We start from the raw sequence: 18,445 nt of genomic DNA on the forward strand, positions 1-18,445 counted from the left end.
AACAGGATAGAATGCAGGGAGCACACACTTGTAGGTAAAAGAAATTTTGTAAAAGGCAAGCCAAATACAAAGCAAAGCAAAGTAGCAATGTACGGGGTTCAGCAGGTATACACCTAGCCTCACTAGTAGCAGAGCAGAATGTGCACAGGTTTAAAATGGCTCCCGCTTTTTATATCCCCTAGCTAGCCCCTCCCATTGTTATGATTATTTAAATTTCCCACCAATCGTGAAGAGGCTCTTGTCTGTTGTTTTTTAAACTCACGATGTATCATGCACGATCTCACGATGCGTACGATCAGATACAACGTGAGATCGTGTGTCAAATTGGCAGGTTTTTTGACCAAAATGTGACCACAACTGCAGGGGACCTCCGGGGAGAGTTCAGGGAAAATCGTACACATCGTGTGATCGTGAGCACATCGCTATGTCTGTGGGCACCTTTACAGTTATTTCTTGTAATAATATATCGGGAAGACAACCGTTAATACACATCGATACTGTGCTATTTATAACAGATTTAAACAGGGTCCATATTCCGCATAAAATACTGCAGTCATCAATAATAAACAGGTTGCATCAAGAGGCGTCACATATGCCTATGTTAACTGTATGCTGCCGGTGGTCACATTATCATATGCGGACCATTAATATACTTAGGGGTCTATTTACTAAGCAGTGTTAGGAGACAGAGTGAAAAGTGATAAGTCTGTGATAAGGTGCCAGCCAATCAGCTCCCAACTGCCATCTCACAGGCTGTGTTTGAAAAATTACAGTTGGGAGCTGATTGGCTGGCACCTTATCACAGACTTATCACTTTTCACTCTGTCTCCTAACACTGCTTAGTAACTAGACCCCTTAATGTACTATCTCCAGCTGTTTGGCTAAATATGTGTATGTGATATTCCAGCACTCTACATATGTGGCCAATGACCGCATCATTATATGTGGATCATAGACACTGTTTATTATATTTATGTCAGCGTATCAGCAACCGCTTAGTTAGCATAGGCATATGTGACGCCACTTGATGCAACCTGTTTATTATTGATGACCGCAGTAATATATAAGGCATATGGACACAGCTTACTAAAGCTATTATAAATAGCACAGTATCTATGTGTATTAGAGGTGCTCTTCCCGATATATTATTACAAGAAATAACTGTAAGGGAGCCATTACAGGACACCACTGAGTATCTATAAGTGGTAAATTACACCCACTCCACATTGGACACTATTATTGTTAGATGTAAACAGTCTGCCACCATACTGAACATTTCTGTTGAATACTGATACTAACACATACACGTAACACACAGTGTGGTTATCATACCCTCTGTATAAATTACCCGTGTATGGTGTGTCTGTTGCCCCTTAGCATTGTTAGGGTGACTGTGCTGATATCTTTTGGAGGGCATCTCTCTCTAAATCCCAATTACCTTGGAGAATGAGTGTCATAGACAACACACGCAATAGCTATTTACTAGTATCTATTCTGTTACTCTCTAAGATGATACAAATTCTAAAACATATGTAACAAGTCTGATGATATAACAAACTATTTGATTTTACTCTAGAGAAAGTATCATCAACAGATTTATTTAGATACTAATCAAGATATACATATTAATAACGCTGGAAACATACTATATGATAATAGGATCTTAACCACCGACGGTAACAGGAAGTATTTTAATCATATAATTTATATTTATATTTTTTCTCACATTCTACTTTCTATATTTTCTTTATATAAATTTTATTTTAAATATATTTTGCCACAGGTCTAAACACTACATGTTTTACATTTATTAATATAAGTTATATTTTATGTATCTTCTACCCCTTTTTCTCGGATATATATGATTACAGAACATATCATTATGACCCATGTGTGCACTATACCATTATATCTTTTCTTTTCTTCTCTTTTGGTTTGGTAATACTTTGATAATGATACTTTGTCAATAGCCTCAAGGTTATCCTTAGCTATGGTAACCTTGGGAGGCAGAGGTGGAGAATGAGTGAGCTATAAGTTAAAAGAGAGGAAATGATTGTCAGAGAGAGAGAATGGGGAATTGGTGAAATCAGAAAGATCACAACTGTGAATGAAGACCAGTGAGTGTCCACTCACATGGGAGGATGAGGATGTCCATTAAGAGAGCCAAATGAAGCGAGGCTAATGAATTTAGAGTCATAGGGGTCAGTGGGGACATCAATAGTGATATTGAATTCACCTAAGATGAGTTAGGGAAGGTCTGAAGAGAGGAAGTGGGGCAGTCATAAAGCAAAGTTGTCAAGGGATTTGGAGATAGTGCCAGGGGGATGACAGATGACAGGTGAACAAGTTGGAGGAGGTGAATAGCATGAACCTCAAATGTAGAGAATGAAAGGGATGGTTCTGTGAGTATGAATTGGTAGGAGCAGCCCGGGGATAAAAGGACCCCAACACCACCACCATGGTGACCACCAGAGCAAGGTCTATGAGAGAATGCAAGGCCCCCAGAGGAGAGTGCAATGGAAGAAGTGGTGTCTGAGGGGGAAATCCATGATTTGGTGATGGCTAGAAAATTCTGGGAGTTGGAGATGAAGAGGTCATGGGTGGGGACTAGTTTATTATAGACAGATCTGGTATTCCAGAGGGCACAGGAGAGAGGGATAGAGTTAATTGCAGAGATGTGAATGAGATTATCCGGGTTGCTGTACAGTGGAGGTGAGATTGATTTGGCTCACTGTGATGAAGAGAGTGTGGAGATGGAGCGGGCTCCTGAGCGGTGGGCAAGAAGGGAGTTTAGTGTGACATGAATGTTGGTGAGGAGAGGTGACTGTAAGATCAGGACTTAGTGGAAAGGTAGTAGAACTATATAGAGAGAGAGGTGAATGAAAATGGAGGAATGGTAGAGGAGGGGGAGGGAAGCAGAGGGGTGAAGAGGGAGAGAAAATGGGAGACAGGGGAAGGAGTCCAGAGGGAAGAGAGAGGTAGGGGGCAGGTGGTAGAATAAAGTGTAGCTGCTGAGTGAGGGTAGCGAGGAATTTAAAAGGAAGGCATATGTTGTGGATTAGGGAGATAGGGGGAGGATAAATAAAAGTAGGAATGGAGGTCATTTGATGTAGGAACAGTTAAATTGTCAAAATGCAGGTAAAAGAACAGTGCTGGTGTATATATAAGCCCAACTACCTAAGTGTATTTTAACTAGGAATATGAATAAGGAATAAGCAGGAGATGTTATAGGTGCATAACTAACATACTAAATAAACCATTTTAAAAGTGCATAGATGTGAAGCAATGGTAAAAGCAATGGCAATGAGCACAAGGATATAAAGGCATTGGCATAGAAATTGTAGTCAAAGCTGTTTAGAAAAACAAAAAGCAATCATTAGGAGCTGCATTCAATGTGGTAATTCCTTGCAATGTCAGTTGAAGAGTCAGTTACCTTCAGGGTAAGAAAGGGTTTGATCCTGAAGATATTTTTGAATTGGAAATGGCAGGACTGTGAAAAGTACTGAATGTGTGGTTTGAAGGAGAGGAAGGAGTTAAGAATAACTCCAAGACAGCACACATGCAGGCTAGATGGTGGAGATGGTGCTTTGTCAATATATAATGAAACCGTGGGAGGTGAGGTTTTTCGGGAGGGTGAAAAGATTATCAGCTCAGTCTTAGACATGTTAAGTTTAAGAAAGCCCTGGAACATCCAGGAGGAAATAACAGAGAGACGGTTTGAGATGCGAGTGATGATAGAGGGAGGAAGGTCATGGGATGACAGGTAGATCTGAATGTCATAAGCATGGAGATGATATTGGAGGCAAAAAGAGCTGATAAACTCACCTAAAAAGGATATATTTAGGGAGAATATGACAGGTTCGAGAACAGAACCTTGGGGAATACCTACTGGTAAAGGAAGCAGGTGGCTACTACTGGGGGGACCTCTACTGGGGGTGGGGGCACAACGGGGGAGGGGGGGGTGGCTACTACTTGGGGGCACCATTACTGGGAACACCTCAACTGGGGGGGCTACTACTGGGGGCACTTAATCGGGAGGGGGAACCTCTACTGGGGACTACTACTTGGGGGGGAACTACTACTGGGGGCATTATAATAGGGGCCTACTACTAGGGGCACTACTGGGGGCAGTAATAGGAAGGACCACTACAAGGGGCACTGGATAGAGGGGATCACTACTGGGGGCTTGCATAAGGGGGACCACTACTGGGGGCACTGCATGGGGGGGACTACTGCTGGGGGCACTATATAAGGGGCTTACTGCTAGGGGCACTGCACTGGGGGGACCACTACAGGGGGCACTGGATAGGGGGATCACTAGTGGGTGCCTGCATAAGGGGGACTACTACTGGGAAAACTGTATGGGGGGACTACTGCTGGGGCACTATATAAAGGGCACTGCATGGGGGGGACTACTACTGGGGGCACTATATAAAGGGCACTGCATTGTGAGGACTACTACTGGGGGTACTGCATAAGGGGGAACACTACATGGGCCACTGCATTTGGGGGGACCACTACTGGGGGCACTGAATGAGGGGAACTAATTGGGGCCTGCATAAGAGGGAACACAACTGCATACTGGGGATACTATATAAGGGTCACTACTGGGGTTAAGGTGCATATGGATAGGAATGTTCAGCGTGAAAATAAAGGGGTGTGTCATGTTGACACACCCCATTTTGAAGTGACCACGCCCTTTTTTTTTTGCACATATCGGGGGGGGGCTCCCTTTTCAAATTTGCCCTGGGCTCCAAATACCCTAGTTACGTCACTGCAGAGAGGTAGGAGGACAGCCAGAAGAGGATAGTATCACGCAGACTGAGGGAGTGAAGAATTTGCAGGTGGAGAGGGTGGTCAACTCTCAATTGCATAAGAGAGGTCAAATAGAATGAGCAGAGAGTAGTGGCCTTTGGATTTGGCAGCAAGGAGGTCATTGCTGACTTTAGTGAGGGCAGTTTCTGTGAAGTAGAGATGACAAAAGTCAGATTGAAATGGATCAAGCAGGGAGTGGGAGATAAAAATGGTGGTAAGGTGGTTGTAGACAATCTGCTCAAGGAGATTGGAGGCAAAGGGGAGGAGAAAGTTGGGGCGGTAAGAGAGTGTCAGGCTCAAGGGTGGGTGCATAGATGTGAAGCTATTGTAAAATACAATGGTAATGAGTTCAAGGATATAAAGGCAAATTGAGATTGGCACAGAAATTATAGAGTCAAAGATGTTTAGAAAAACAAAAAGCAATCATTAGATGCTGCAATCATAGTGGTAATTTCTTGCAATGTGTAAGCAGAGAGTTCAGTAAGGAGTGTTTAGGATATGCAGGCAGCAGGTGCTTGAGGTGGTAAGTCACCTACTGTAACTTACATTAGTTTGATAAAAGTAGTCCTTTAGAAGCAAAGATGTCTTATAGATTGTTCTCCTTTTGTTTCCTTCTGTTTAACTCCAAGTTAATGTTTAGGAATCTAATAAAACTTTGTACTAACAATTAGGGGTAAACTTACTAAGAATCGTTTCTGGCCGAGACTGCATTCCCGTGCAAGTTTCCCCTAATTTTGCAACTCAGACATTTACTAAAAGCAAACACGAGTGCAAAAGCGTGATCCCTCACATAAATAGATGACCAAACACACAAATAGAAGTCAATAGACCATCGAACCAACACGCAAGTACTTTACATAGACAGGAATATAACGCATAGATTTAATAAGAATCATGTTTAAGAACACAATAGAAAATGGAGCAAAATAGAAGAAATCAATAGAAGTGCCTGTGAGCTAAGGGCCTGATTCAGCTTCAGACAGAATAGCTAAGCTGCTTGCAAGCAGCTTAGCTGTTCCGTCTGTTCAGATATAGTAATGCAGCAGAAGACATCACGCCTCCTGCTGCATTACTTATCCGAGCTGCATTGTCCAACGCAGCATCAAATACTCTGCGGACCATTGGCCGGCTAAGGTGACTCAAGGGGTCACGCAACCGGCTGTCGCAGCTGCGAGGGAGAGGCCCGGAAATCTCTGTCAGCCGACAGAGATCCTGGCCTCTTCCTCCCCCCCCCCCAATGGCGGTGACACACCTCCCTTTTCAGGAAATGGAGGCCATCGGCACCCCCTCCCCGCCCCCAAACAGCAGCAGACTGTCAATCACTGACAGTCTGCTGCAAGTTTACGTGTGGGCTCGCAGACCCATTCTGCACATGCGCAAAATGGGTGTGGCGTCTGCAGATTCCCGAACATCGGGAATCTGCATTCAGCAGTGCACTAATGTGCACTGCTGAATTAGGCCCTAAGTGCTCGGTCAGATCTGTGCAGTGCTTTTGTGGGGATGCAGTTGATATGCCGGCGGACGGGATGCCTGCAGTCAAAATACGGACGCCGGAATCCCGCTGTCCAGCATAATGCCGACGCTGATATCAGGACGTCAGCATAATGCCGATGTCAGGATACCCCGTCGGAAGCCCAAACATTTGGATGGCGATAAGTATAAGCGCTTAGCCTGGGATGTAAGGGTTAGGCTTAGGCACCCCCGGGTGGACTTAGGGTTAGACACTCCCCAGGGAGGGTTAGGCTACAGGGAGGGGTAGTTAGGTTTAGGCAGCCCTGGGGAGGAGGTTAGGATTAGGCACCCCCCAGGGAGGGTTAGATTTAGGGTGCGTGAAGGGGGGTTAGGGTTAGGCACCATTGGGGGGAGGTTAGGGTTAGGCCCCATTGGGGGGAGGTTAGGGCTACGCACCACTAAGGGAGGGTTAGGGGGGGAGAAGGGAGGATTAGGCTACTTACCAGCCCTAGTTGGGATCTTCAGCGTTCAGGCTTTCACTGTCGGTATTTGAACCTAATACCAAGGGAGGGTTAGCGTTAGGGGGGGGGAGATGGGAGGGTTAGGCTACTTACCAGCCCTAGTTGGGATCTTCAGTGTTTGATCTCCTGGCCATCACCATTGCACCCGGCCTGAAGATTTTGATGTGATCCGCCGGATGACAGGGTGATTCTTCCTTCCCCGTCGCTCTCTCCGATCCGGAGCGGCCAGGTGTATACTAGTTTTTTTGCAGGGGGGCGGACTGCTGCGGGGAGGGGAGTGAATTTTAAAAACAATTGATGCCAGCAATGTATTTATTTGGCTGTCTGCATTTGCATCTCATACTGATTCCCTTTTGTGTGTGTACAGTGTCAATAAATAGTTAGAAATAAGAAAAACAATGTTGTGTGGCCCCTCCCAAAAAACATAACCAGCCTGGACCTTTGAGCCCTTTCTGGTACTGGGGATTCGGGGGGGGGATTATGTGGGGTTCCCCCATATTTCCAGTAACCAGCACCTGGCTCAACCAGCTGGGCGCTAATGCCATAGCAGGGGAGCACATATCATGTGGTCTCCCTTACTAAAGCATTATCCAGCCCCAAACTGGTCACTCTAGCCCTGGAATTCCCTGGCAGTGGTGTAACTTGGGAGAGCTAAGCGGGGCACGTGCCCTGGGCACCGTGGCAGGCCCAGCAGAGGGGGCCGCCACCAGCCAGGGCATCGTACCCGCACCACTTGCCCCCCGCCATCTTTGCACCTGGACTGAAGACTTTGATGTGACTAATGAGCAAGTGTGCCTGCTGGTGCTGGCTGGGACTGACCGTAGAGGGAGCTGCAGCGGAAGCGTGCAGCCCCTCCCAGGCAGTCTTCCCATTCTCTATCCTGAGACTTGCGACGGGTGGCAGGGTGATTCTTCCTTCCCCGGCGCTCTCTCCACTCTGGACTCCTGTGTATTTGATTTTTGCAGGGGGGGGGTGACTTTTAAAAACAATTGATGCCGGAAATGTATTTATTTGGCTGGCTGCATTGGTGTGAAAGAGGTGCATGTCTGTGTCAGTGTGTGTGTGTGTGTGTGTGTGTGTGTGTGTGTGTGTGCATCTGTGTCAGTGTGTCTGTGTCAATGTGTATCTGTGTCTGTGTCAGTGTGTATCTGTGTCAGTGTGTGTGTATCTGTGACAGTGTGTGTATATCTGTGTCAGTGTGTGTGTGTGTCAGGGTGTGTCAGTGTGTATCTGTGTCAGTGTGTGTACTTGTGTCAGTGTGTATCAGTGTCAGTGTGTGTGTGTACCTGTGTCAGTGTGTGTATCAGTGTTTGTCAGTGTGTGTGTCAATGTGTATCAGTGTCAGTGTGTGTGTACCTGTGTCAGTATGTGTATCAGTGTTTGTCAGTGTGTATCAGTGTCAGTGTGTGTGTATCTGTGTCAGTGTGTGTATCTGTGATGGTGTGAGAGATGACATGGGGGAGAGATGATGGTGTGCTGAGAGACGACACAGGGGGGAGATGATGGTGTGCTGAGAGACGATGTGGTGGGGAGGTGATGGTGTGCTGATAGATGATGCAGGGAGGAGGCGATTGTGTGGTTGAGAGACGACATGGCGGAGAGATGATGGTGTGCTGAGAGACAACGCAGGGGGGAGGCAATGGTGTGCTGAGAGATGATGCAGGGGGACTAGGGAGGGGTTAGGCACTAAGGGGTGAGGGTTAGATTTAGGGTGCGGGAAGGGGGAGGTTAGGTTTAGGCACTAGGGGGGAGGTTAGGTTTAGGCACTGGGGAGGGAGGGTTATAGTTAGGGTAGGGAGAGGGAGAAGTGTAAGTCACTGCTCATGGTCTGGTGCTGTGTGCTTGCCCCCCAAGCTAAAATTTGCTAGCCAGCCCCTGATCACAGCGCCAGACCATAACACGTCCATAAGACAGACCATGTACGTGCGCCTGAATAGCCACCTCTCAGTCACCACCCAGGAATGCCCAGCACATTTCCAGTACATTTCTGGTACCGTGAGACTCAATCACACCTGTGTCTCTGTGCGCACATATTGCGTAATACATGCACCCTACCAGTTTTTAGAGATATTCATGAATGCACAGTAGCAAAAAACATCGGCATTGCGTGAGTCTCAGAATCAGGCCTTAAATATGATCATTCTGATTCACTTTGATTTATTTAAGTTCGCTCTGTTGTAATGAATATGTAATTTGCAGAGGCAAATCTATAATGGATGAGGACCACATGGGCCCTTGAGTCCAGGGGGCCCCACACCGCACATCCTGCACCTGTTAGTCTTATACTTACCTGTCCGTAGTATTATTCAGCAAAAATCACTGGGAAAATGGTGCCGTCTATATTCCCTGTGACTTGCGCATGCACAGTACTGCTGACCCGTGCATGCACAGCAGATTCTGGTAATTTGTACTACAGATGTGTCCTGCTACATCTTTGTCAATCGCACTACAACCGTGCGCACGCATCGCTCCATGCGATTACCCACAGCAGCATACGATACGGTGTGCTGCTGCGCGCACTGCAATCGCACCATGTGCGAACGCAGCGCATGCATCAATACGCAGCAGTACACATCTGTATGTTCTGTTTAATGATATATAAATTAGTTTTTGTTCAATTCCATCAGAAGCTGTACCTGAAATGTACTTGTTTTTAAAAATGTAGTGAAACCCAGCTACCCCATCCTCCCCTAATGGTTCTGCTGCCTTGGAGATAGGATCTGAATGATGCCTTTGTTCATGTAGTAGGGCATTTCTTGGATTGTGACTTCAATATGGCTATGAAAGATAACAGATATGCCACGCTTTCCCCATGACGCTGTAGAGCCTGAGAAAGCCTGTGAAGCTGATTATGAAAATTGATCTTCATAGAAATTCTAAAACAAACTTCTTTATAGGTTATATAGTACCGTGGTTTGCAAAATGCAATGTTTATTTTTAAACTGAAGAAATCCTCATAGTAATTTATAAGTACAATCCATATGAGGTCCATCATGGTTTAGAGAAGGTAACAGAACAAGCTGCTTTACTACAGAAGATGCATCAGGCACCAGGAAACTGTTCAATGGGCCTGATTCAGAGCCGGACGCTATTTGTGCTCGCTCGTTCAGTAAAAAGGGGTGGCTATTCAAATGAACCGTTCGCTCTTTGCGGTCTGTTCACGCCTCTAGGTCTGAACGAGCGAACAAAACATGCGGTCGTTTTTTGGAAAACTACGCCCCCTGGCCGCTCGCATCCTACGTCATGTCCGCTATTTATTAGATTAATCGAGTACATCGACCAGCGTATGAACTGCTCGCTATTCTTGTGGTTGGTTTTTCCTACCGCAATCATGCGAGCAGTTCTGACTATAAAATAACCCAGTGACGTGGTCAATGACGCTGCTGTATTAATTATGCACACCCTTAAAACGCCCGTTTTGACCTTTAAGCACGCCTGCGTTCTGATCTCCATTCCCCGTTTTCAAGCACCTTCCCCCGTTACCACCCACATACGCCTCCTCCTGTCACTCAAAATAGCAGGCATTCACTATTTAGCGAACAAACGATTTTCGGCCGCACTGACTGGTTCGCGCATGCGTATTACGATCCGTACGCATGCGAAGTTGGGCAAACATCGCTCGGAACGAACGAGCGGCCGCTTACGAGAGGCTCTGAATCAGGCCCCATGTTCGCTGCACAGCAGACATGAGCTGTATGACACAAATGATAAGCCAATGCCTCTCTAAGCCATTGTCAAGTATCTAGATACTCTGATATAAAAGACCTGTCTGTTAAGTTAGATGCAGGTACCGGATTTGAAAAAAAAGTATTTTACACCTTGTTTAAAGTCAGGACCAATGTGAAAGGTCTTCATGCCTCAGATGAATCTGTGCCCGTTGGGACTGGAGGCTTGCCACCTACTGAATCAACAACTGGAGAGCTAAGCTAGACTAGTAAGCACCCTGATCTCGCTCAAGGCAGGGAGAGTGAAAATAAATTTTCACCTCCCTGCTGTAACTATAGGAAAGCTGCTCATATTCACAGCTGGGGCTATAGTGCACAAGTCACATGCACATCCTCAATCAGGTGTGCGTGTGTCTGCTTCTCTCAGGCAGATTTGATAACAGCAGCCAGTGAGGGTGGATGCAGTTTCAGAACCTGTCACCGATTCACTGTGATTGTATCCTATTACTGTTTAAATAGACTCAAAGATGCCTGCCAAAAGGCTTATAACAGTATCACCTTCCATTTCTTCATCTGAAGAGATGATTGTTTAAAAAAAGGAAAACTAAAAATGTTCCTGTCAATTTAATAGATGACATCTTTACCTAAGATTTTCAGGGGAAATGTCTCACTCCTACTCTAGATTTAATGGAAGGAAATAATTTAGAGGAAATAAATGGGCAAAAACAAAAAGAAAAAAAAAATGTGTAGAATTTTCTCAAATTTTTTTTATAGCGGTGTCTGTTCAGGTAAATCTCTTTATTATTTCTTGTTATTGACTTAGGGCAGTGTTGGCTAACCTTGACACTCCAGCTGTTATGGAACTACATAACCCAGCATGCACTGCTACAGTTTTGCTATTAGGGCATGCTAAAACTGTGGCAGGGCATGCTGGGATATATAGTTCCACAACAGCTGGAGTGTCAAGGTTAGCCAATACTGCCTTAGGGAGATCTGAAATGTGATTAAAGGGAAGATTACTCTGGTTCTCACTATGGGCCATGTTCAATTAGACGCGAAAAGCTGCTTTCAGCTAAAAGGTTTCACCGACGACTTAATTTCGCCAGGTGGAATTCAATTCCAAATACTTTTCGCGGATGCGAAAATGCAGTGCAATGTAATAGGCGAAAAAGATTCGCCTATGAATAGGTAGTGAAAAAAGTGCACAATAGCGCTTTTAGAGTGCAAACGTCGGGAAACCACTCAGCACCCTTGGGACAGCCCCAAAGCATAACTGCATCAACAAATTCCTAATAAAAAATGAAGAACACCCCAAAAAATTACTTTGAAAAAGGGGGCAAAAAAAAAATCAAAGCCGGGGTACAAACTTATAAACTATCGAAATAAGCTTTTGGGGGGTCTGGAAGTATGGGGGAGGTGTTTTTTTGATTGCAGGTGTTTGCTGAAGGTGCGTTTTTTAAAACTTCACTTTTAACCATGCTAGCACCCATTTTCATGTACTCCAAATTTGCTGGGACTACTTGTTTTCTGCAAAAAAAGCTGCTAAACACTATTCTTCACCACTTGTGCCAAGACGCTAATTAGCAGCTATTGAGAGCAATTAAGTACCCCAAATACCTTCAGCAGGTCTATTCGGGGGCATCTAGATTGATCCCCAATGTTAGTGCATCTTTTGGGGGGTGTCAGGCTGATTTCCCCAAATATGACAGCACTTTTCGCCTGTTTGCATTTCGCCGGGTCCCGTTTTTGCGTCTTTTGGAATTGAATAAAGCGAAAAGCGGCACCGCGCACGAAAAGTTTTCACCTCCAAAATACAGTCGGGGAAAACTACATTCCGCCGACGGCTGCAAAATTATCACGACTAATTGAATACGGCCCTATGTGGTAGACTGGGAGCTGGCATCTTTACTTGCAGAGTTCTATGCTTTTGTACAGCAGCTGCTTCTATGGACGCTATTGCTGTGCAAAAATATGCTAATGCCTGCAGGAGGTGTCCGAAGGGAAAAGACGCCTCTTGCCAGCATCTCAGATACGATGCCTGTGTCCGAAGACACAGGATCGGATCAACATCTCGACCATTTCTGGCCTTGGAACTCCCAGAAAATGGGGCTGATTCCACTGCTAAATGACCTCAGCTTGTCAATCAAGGGCAGTCCCAGCACCATGTGAATGTATGGAAACCATCGGATTCAGGGGCGTTTTAAGAGAGGAGAGGGCCCCTGCGCAGACTCATTGTGAGTTCTTTCCTCTCTGGCAGCATCATAGATTCTGGCTTGGTGCCAGAATCTACTTCGCATATGTGAGTCTCCAGGAAAATGACGGCAACACCTTATTCACAGGGACATCTTTACTGCACATGCGCAAGTCACCGGGAAAATGGCCATCACCATTTTTCCTGTGATTTTTGCTGCTCTGTAGCACTTTTGAGACTACATAGAGGTAAGTATGACTATATATGGGTGCAGGGCGTGCAGTGTGGCCGTGGGTAAGGCACACTATAAACTCATTGTAGATACGCCATTGATCGGGTTTACGTACATCTCTGAATCAGGCCCATAGGCTCTGAACTGACTGCATTAGTAGGAGACAGGTTTTTTCAGTGACTCCACAGATAAAATATTTAGAAAGGGTTGTTTTGGAGAATGCAGAAAAGAAAAGATAATCTGCCTGTTCCCTGGAGTCACTTGTAGCATATAAATACAATCTATTAAAGGCTGTTAGTAAAGCTAATCTGATAATTGGACACACTTGTTTTTCTAAATATTTTGATTGAAGTAACATGTATTAAAACAAAAGGGCACATTAGTAAAATATTACCATGAATGTTACTGTATATATCCGAAAATCAGCTGTCTCCGCCAGCGGCTTCACTTTCGGAGCAGTGAGACAAGTGCGCATGCGTGACCTACTAGTCATGCATGCGCGCAAGAGCCCTGACGGGCGACGCCCAGCAGAAAGAGCCGGAATGGGAAGGAGTGGGTTGCGAGCCGCGAGTGGGAGCAAATGCCATCTGAAGAAGGCGGATGCTCCTGCAGTCAAGCTCCAAAATTATTGTATTTTCAGAGCTAAATGAATTCTGTCCCCATACTAGTGTATGGGGACAGCGGGCCATTCCGTTAAGCAGGCTATACTGTATCTGTGATATTTCCTGTTTTACCCTTTTTATGAATGGCCAGAAAACTTAATTTCTACAATTGCAGGTTAAATTGTTCCTTTCCACCTGCTGTTGTATAAATTAAGGGATGATGAATAGACCCCATACTGTAGTAACAAAAACAAAGCAAGAAAATGAATGATCCTTCCTCAGGTTCACCTACGGAAACCTTGTTACGACTTTTACTTCCTCTAGATAGACTTTTGTCCATGGAAGATGATGTTTGTCCATGAAAGATGACGTTTTGTTTCTTTCTGAGACCTGATTTTTGGAGGGAAAAATCCGGACTCGGCATGCAAACTCGAACCTATCCGAGCCTGCACATCCCTAATTAATACAAATGTCATGTCATGTTCCCATTAACAGATGGGGCCAAAGAACGGTGTTAAAGGCTTTAGTTGTGTCTAAACTGAGCAGGAGGTTTTGTGTGTGTTTCATATGTGAATGATCTGACCACCCTAACTGAGTGTTTATTTCTCACAAAAGTCCTATTCGTGCTCAGTAAGATTAAGCAGTAGGGTTTGCAGTCTATCAACCATGTGTTTTGCTAATAACTTTATGTCTGTATTAAGTACTGTTATAGGCTTGTAGGACTTATATAATGGTCATTAGGAGCAGCAACTGTATCAATGATAAAATAATTACATTTCTTATGGAATAGCCTGCGAGATACAGGCATAAGTATGATTCTGTAGCAATAAATTAAAAGGCAAAACAAGGTAGACTTTACCCTTTCAATGATTGCTGCATAAAAATACAGCCAGACTTATGAGAATGTAACCCCTGCCGGCATCTCGCAGGCTATTACATAAACCCCATAGTCTGAGTGAAATGATTCTTGGCTAAGGCAGGGTCAGTAAAATGAGAAAGTTTGGCTGTTGTCCTCTGAGTTTTGCTGGGTACATTAATGAGAATCTCTGGTTACGCTCATGAAGCAGTTTGCATAGTTCAGCAAATTACATACCTATTTGCAATACTGTAGCACAGGGGTCAGAGAACTTTATTACCTTTTACCCCAAAATAAATTTAGATACGCCGACGTTACCCCCTTGATTTGAAAGGAAGGAAATCATATAGTAGTGCCCCCATAGTTATGCCCCTGTAGCAGTGCCCACCTAGGTATATGCACCTGTAGTAGTGCCCCCATAGTAATGCTCCTGTAGTAGTGCCCTCATATAATGCCCCTGTAGTAGTGCCCCCATATAATGCCACTGTGGTAGTGCCCCCATATAATGCCCCTGTAGTGCCGCTTGTACAAAAAAAACCTGCAAAAAAACACCTTAATCCTCGCTCCTGCATCCGCCGCCGTCCTGTCAGCCTGGCTGCTCCTAGGAACTATGGCGTCTCTCTCCCATAGTGCACATGGAGAGAGCCGGAAGCTGGAGTTCAGAAGAGAACTCCAGCCTCCAGCTAACAAGGCGCTGCAGGGAAGGAGCCGGACGCCCGCTGGTAATAACATCTCAGTGGGCGTCCGGCTTAGAGCCTCCCATGTGGGGTAATTTACCCCTGTTCCCTGACCACTGCTGTAGCAGAAAAAACCTGAAAGTACACGTAACTGAGAGAGCGTATGACAACACGTGTGATACACGTAACACGTAACTGAGGGAGCATGTGATAACACTCCTTCATACAAAAACTTAGGAACTACACAATAACTGGTTTGGGGTCAAAGTCAGTCTATGTGCCCATTCAGGAATTGATGGACCATCAAGATCATTCAAAACCCTAGGTAACATAGTAGTGAGAAACTGCACTAGTTGTGGGCCCATCACATTTTTGGATAATGCCAATGACACAAAGATTATTTATTCTACGGCAGTTTGCCAAATCATCTACATAGCAAGTAAAGAATGGAGGAAGACAGCTTGGATATCAACAGAGATTTGGAGTAAATGAATGTGGACATCAGGATCACTTGTTCTCTGCTCCAAAGAATTAATTCTAGAAGTGAAGTATCTTTTTTGGACAGCACTGTATCAAATGCCAGTTGTAAATCTTAAAGTTTCTTATCAATTTGGCTAACCAGTATAACATTTAAAATATTTCTTGAACTGTTTCAGCTGCTGAAGGTTGTCCTACCAATACTCTAGTGCCTGGGGGATCATCTACAGATCAATAGAATGGTCACAAAAAGGAGGAGATGGTGGAGTGGACTTCCCATGTAGTTATTTTGCTTTACATATATAAAATACCCGAGTCAAAAAAAACCACAATCAGTTCCACAGCGCTCAGTCTGTGGTCTGTAGCCATCTGGATGCCCACTCCTGCACACAGATCTCCCCCACTCCATGCATAGACCCCCTTCACTCCTGTATGTTGAAGTGCGGATCTGATGCCACCAGCTAGGAATAGCTTACCTGTGTGCTCCCTGCTGTATCTTTCTTTGCTGGCACTCTTAGTCCTACAGCTGTTCATGCATCTACAGGGAAACCTGCCAGCTGTGATCTAGCCTTACTGCAGCTCTATTTCTGGGTACTCAGAAACCCCCCCAGAGTTTGCCACTGACTGAGTATGCGCAGACCTGTCTCCTGAGCATGCTCAATACAAACTGCAGGAAGGAGCATTTAATGTGGGGCAATAAGTTATAGAAATAGTCAAACCAACATTTAGAAATAACTTGAGGCCAGTAAATTGTAGTCATCCCATAGATAATAATCATTCAATAAAAGGCTGCAACAATAGAACAGAAACTGCATTTTTCAGAGGTTTGCCTCAATCCTCATATGTATCAAGCTCCAGAAAGTTAAACTTTCTAGAGCTTGTGTCTGATAGACAATGTTATCTATAGATGGCATTGCTTACAGAAGCCAATAGGCTTGTTTTCACAGAAATCCCTCTCCATCCCACCCCCTCCTCCAGTGGCTTGCACAGGCTGACTGCCGCGCAATAGGACTCTGATTCATAAACCAGAAATCCTCACTTCATAAGGAGAAAGCTCTTATCAGAGGAACTATCCCAGTATGACTATTCATGATTAATCATGCACACTGCATTATTAAACTCTGCTATGCATGTGAAAGGTGTGTGATGGGAATGGGTATGAAATACCGCCGGCCGCCTCCCATCAGCGGCAGCCCGACAGGAGCAGAGTGCGACGCAGCGGAAGCCCGACAGCACTGGAAATCCTGATCGTGGATAGGTAAGTATCCACTAACCTAACCTAACCCCCTAACCCTAACCCTCCTTAGGGGTGCCTAACCCTAACTTCCCCCCCAAGTGCCTAACCCTAACCCTCCCTCCCCCTAGCCTAACCCTAACCCTCCCGGGGGGGTGCCTAACCCTAAGTCCCTCCCGGGAGCCCTAAACCTAACCCTCCCCCCCCCGCGGCTGTCCGCTCGCGGCGGCCCGGCATCACTATGATCGTGATGCCGGGCGCCGGTCTCCCGGCGGCGGGGAAATGCGGGCGTCTACATCTAGATGCACGGCATTTCACCCTTGCCGGGATAAGACAGTCGGGAAGCCGGCTGCCGGTATATAGGCAGTCGGCTTCCCGATTGCTTCCCGTGTGATGTATTGCCTAGAATATACGATAGGAAAAAGTCGGGAAGCCGACGGACAAAATCCCGACCGCCGGCTTCCCGACTGTCTAATCCTGGCAAGGTACTAATGACAGGCGTAATTAGACCTACGCCGGGAGCCTGACACCCGGCATACAGATCAAAGGTGGTGCCAGGCGCGAACAGCCGCCGGGGGGGGGGTTAGGTTAGAGGCTCCCGGGGGATACTAAGGGTTAGGCACCCCCTCCCCCGGGAAGGTTAGGGTTAGACTAGTGGAAGGGGGGGTTTGGGTTAGGCACACCCGGGGGAAGGTTAGGGTTAGGCAACCCTCCTGGGAGACTTAGGGTTAGGCTGTGGGGAAGGGGGGTTTAGGTTTAGGCACTTAGAGGGGGATAGGGTTACGCACTTGGGGGGAGGTTTTAATTAGGCACCCCTAAAGGAGGGTTAGGGTAGGGAATTAGGTTAGCGATACTTACCAGAAAGAACAATCAGGATTTTCACCTCTGCTGGGCTGCCGCTGTCAGGTTAGAACCGGCTGGCGGTAAATCATACTGATTCCTATGCGATATATGATACATCCCGCCCTAAATGTGATTCTGTGTCTGTGCATCAGTCTTTTTTTGTTAAAGAAACTGTTTATTCTGTCAAAATGTATGTACAGTACAGTACTATAAACAATAATGTACACCCTACTTCCAATTATTATGGGCATTAGAAGTCACCTTGTTGTTGTTCATTGACCTGTATTAAAGCATCCCTAAATTCTAATATCATTTTAAATTAACATTAGATGGTACATTACCTATGTATACTGTAATACACAGTTGAGTCAAGTGGGCCAGAATGGGGCGGAACTGTGTTCTGTCACTTCTATTTGGAGAAGGAACCAGTTCCACCTCCACCGACCCACCTCAGCCTGGCACCGCAGGGAGGCTCCATTTGACGGGCGCCCACTGAGAATTTGTTACCAGAGGGGCACCAGGCTCTCTCCCCACATCAGCAGCGGGGGGCTGGAGCTTAACTCCTCAGCTCCGGCTTCTGGCTACCGCAGTGTGCAGTCCACTATGAGAGAAACCTCATGACATCATGATGTTTCTCCCATAGTTCAGAGGAGCAGCTAGGCAGATGGGAGGCAGCGGACGCAGGAGTGGGGCTTAAGGTAAGTATTGTTTTTTGTTTTGTTTTTTCGTGTAAGTGGCTTTACTATAGGGGGCATTACTTCTGGGGACATTACTACTGGGGGCATTACTCAGGGGGCATTACTATTGGGGGCACCACTACTGGGGTCATTACTATTGGGGGCACTACTGCAGGGTACATTACTATTGGGGGCACTACTAC

The sequence above is a fragment of the Taudactylus pleione genome, unplaced genomic scaffold (assembly GCF_031769625.1).
Source record: "Taudactylus pleione unplaced genomic scaffold, aTauple2 ptg000487l, whole genome shotgun sequence".
NCBI lineage: Eukaryota > Metazoa > Chordata > Amphibia > Anura > Myobatrachidae > Taudactylus > Taudactylus pleione.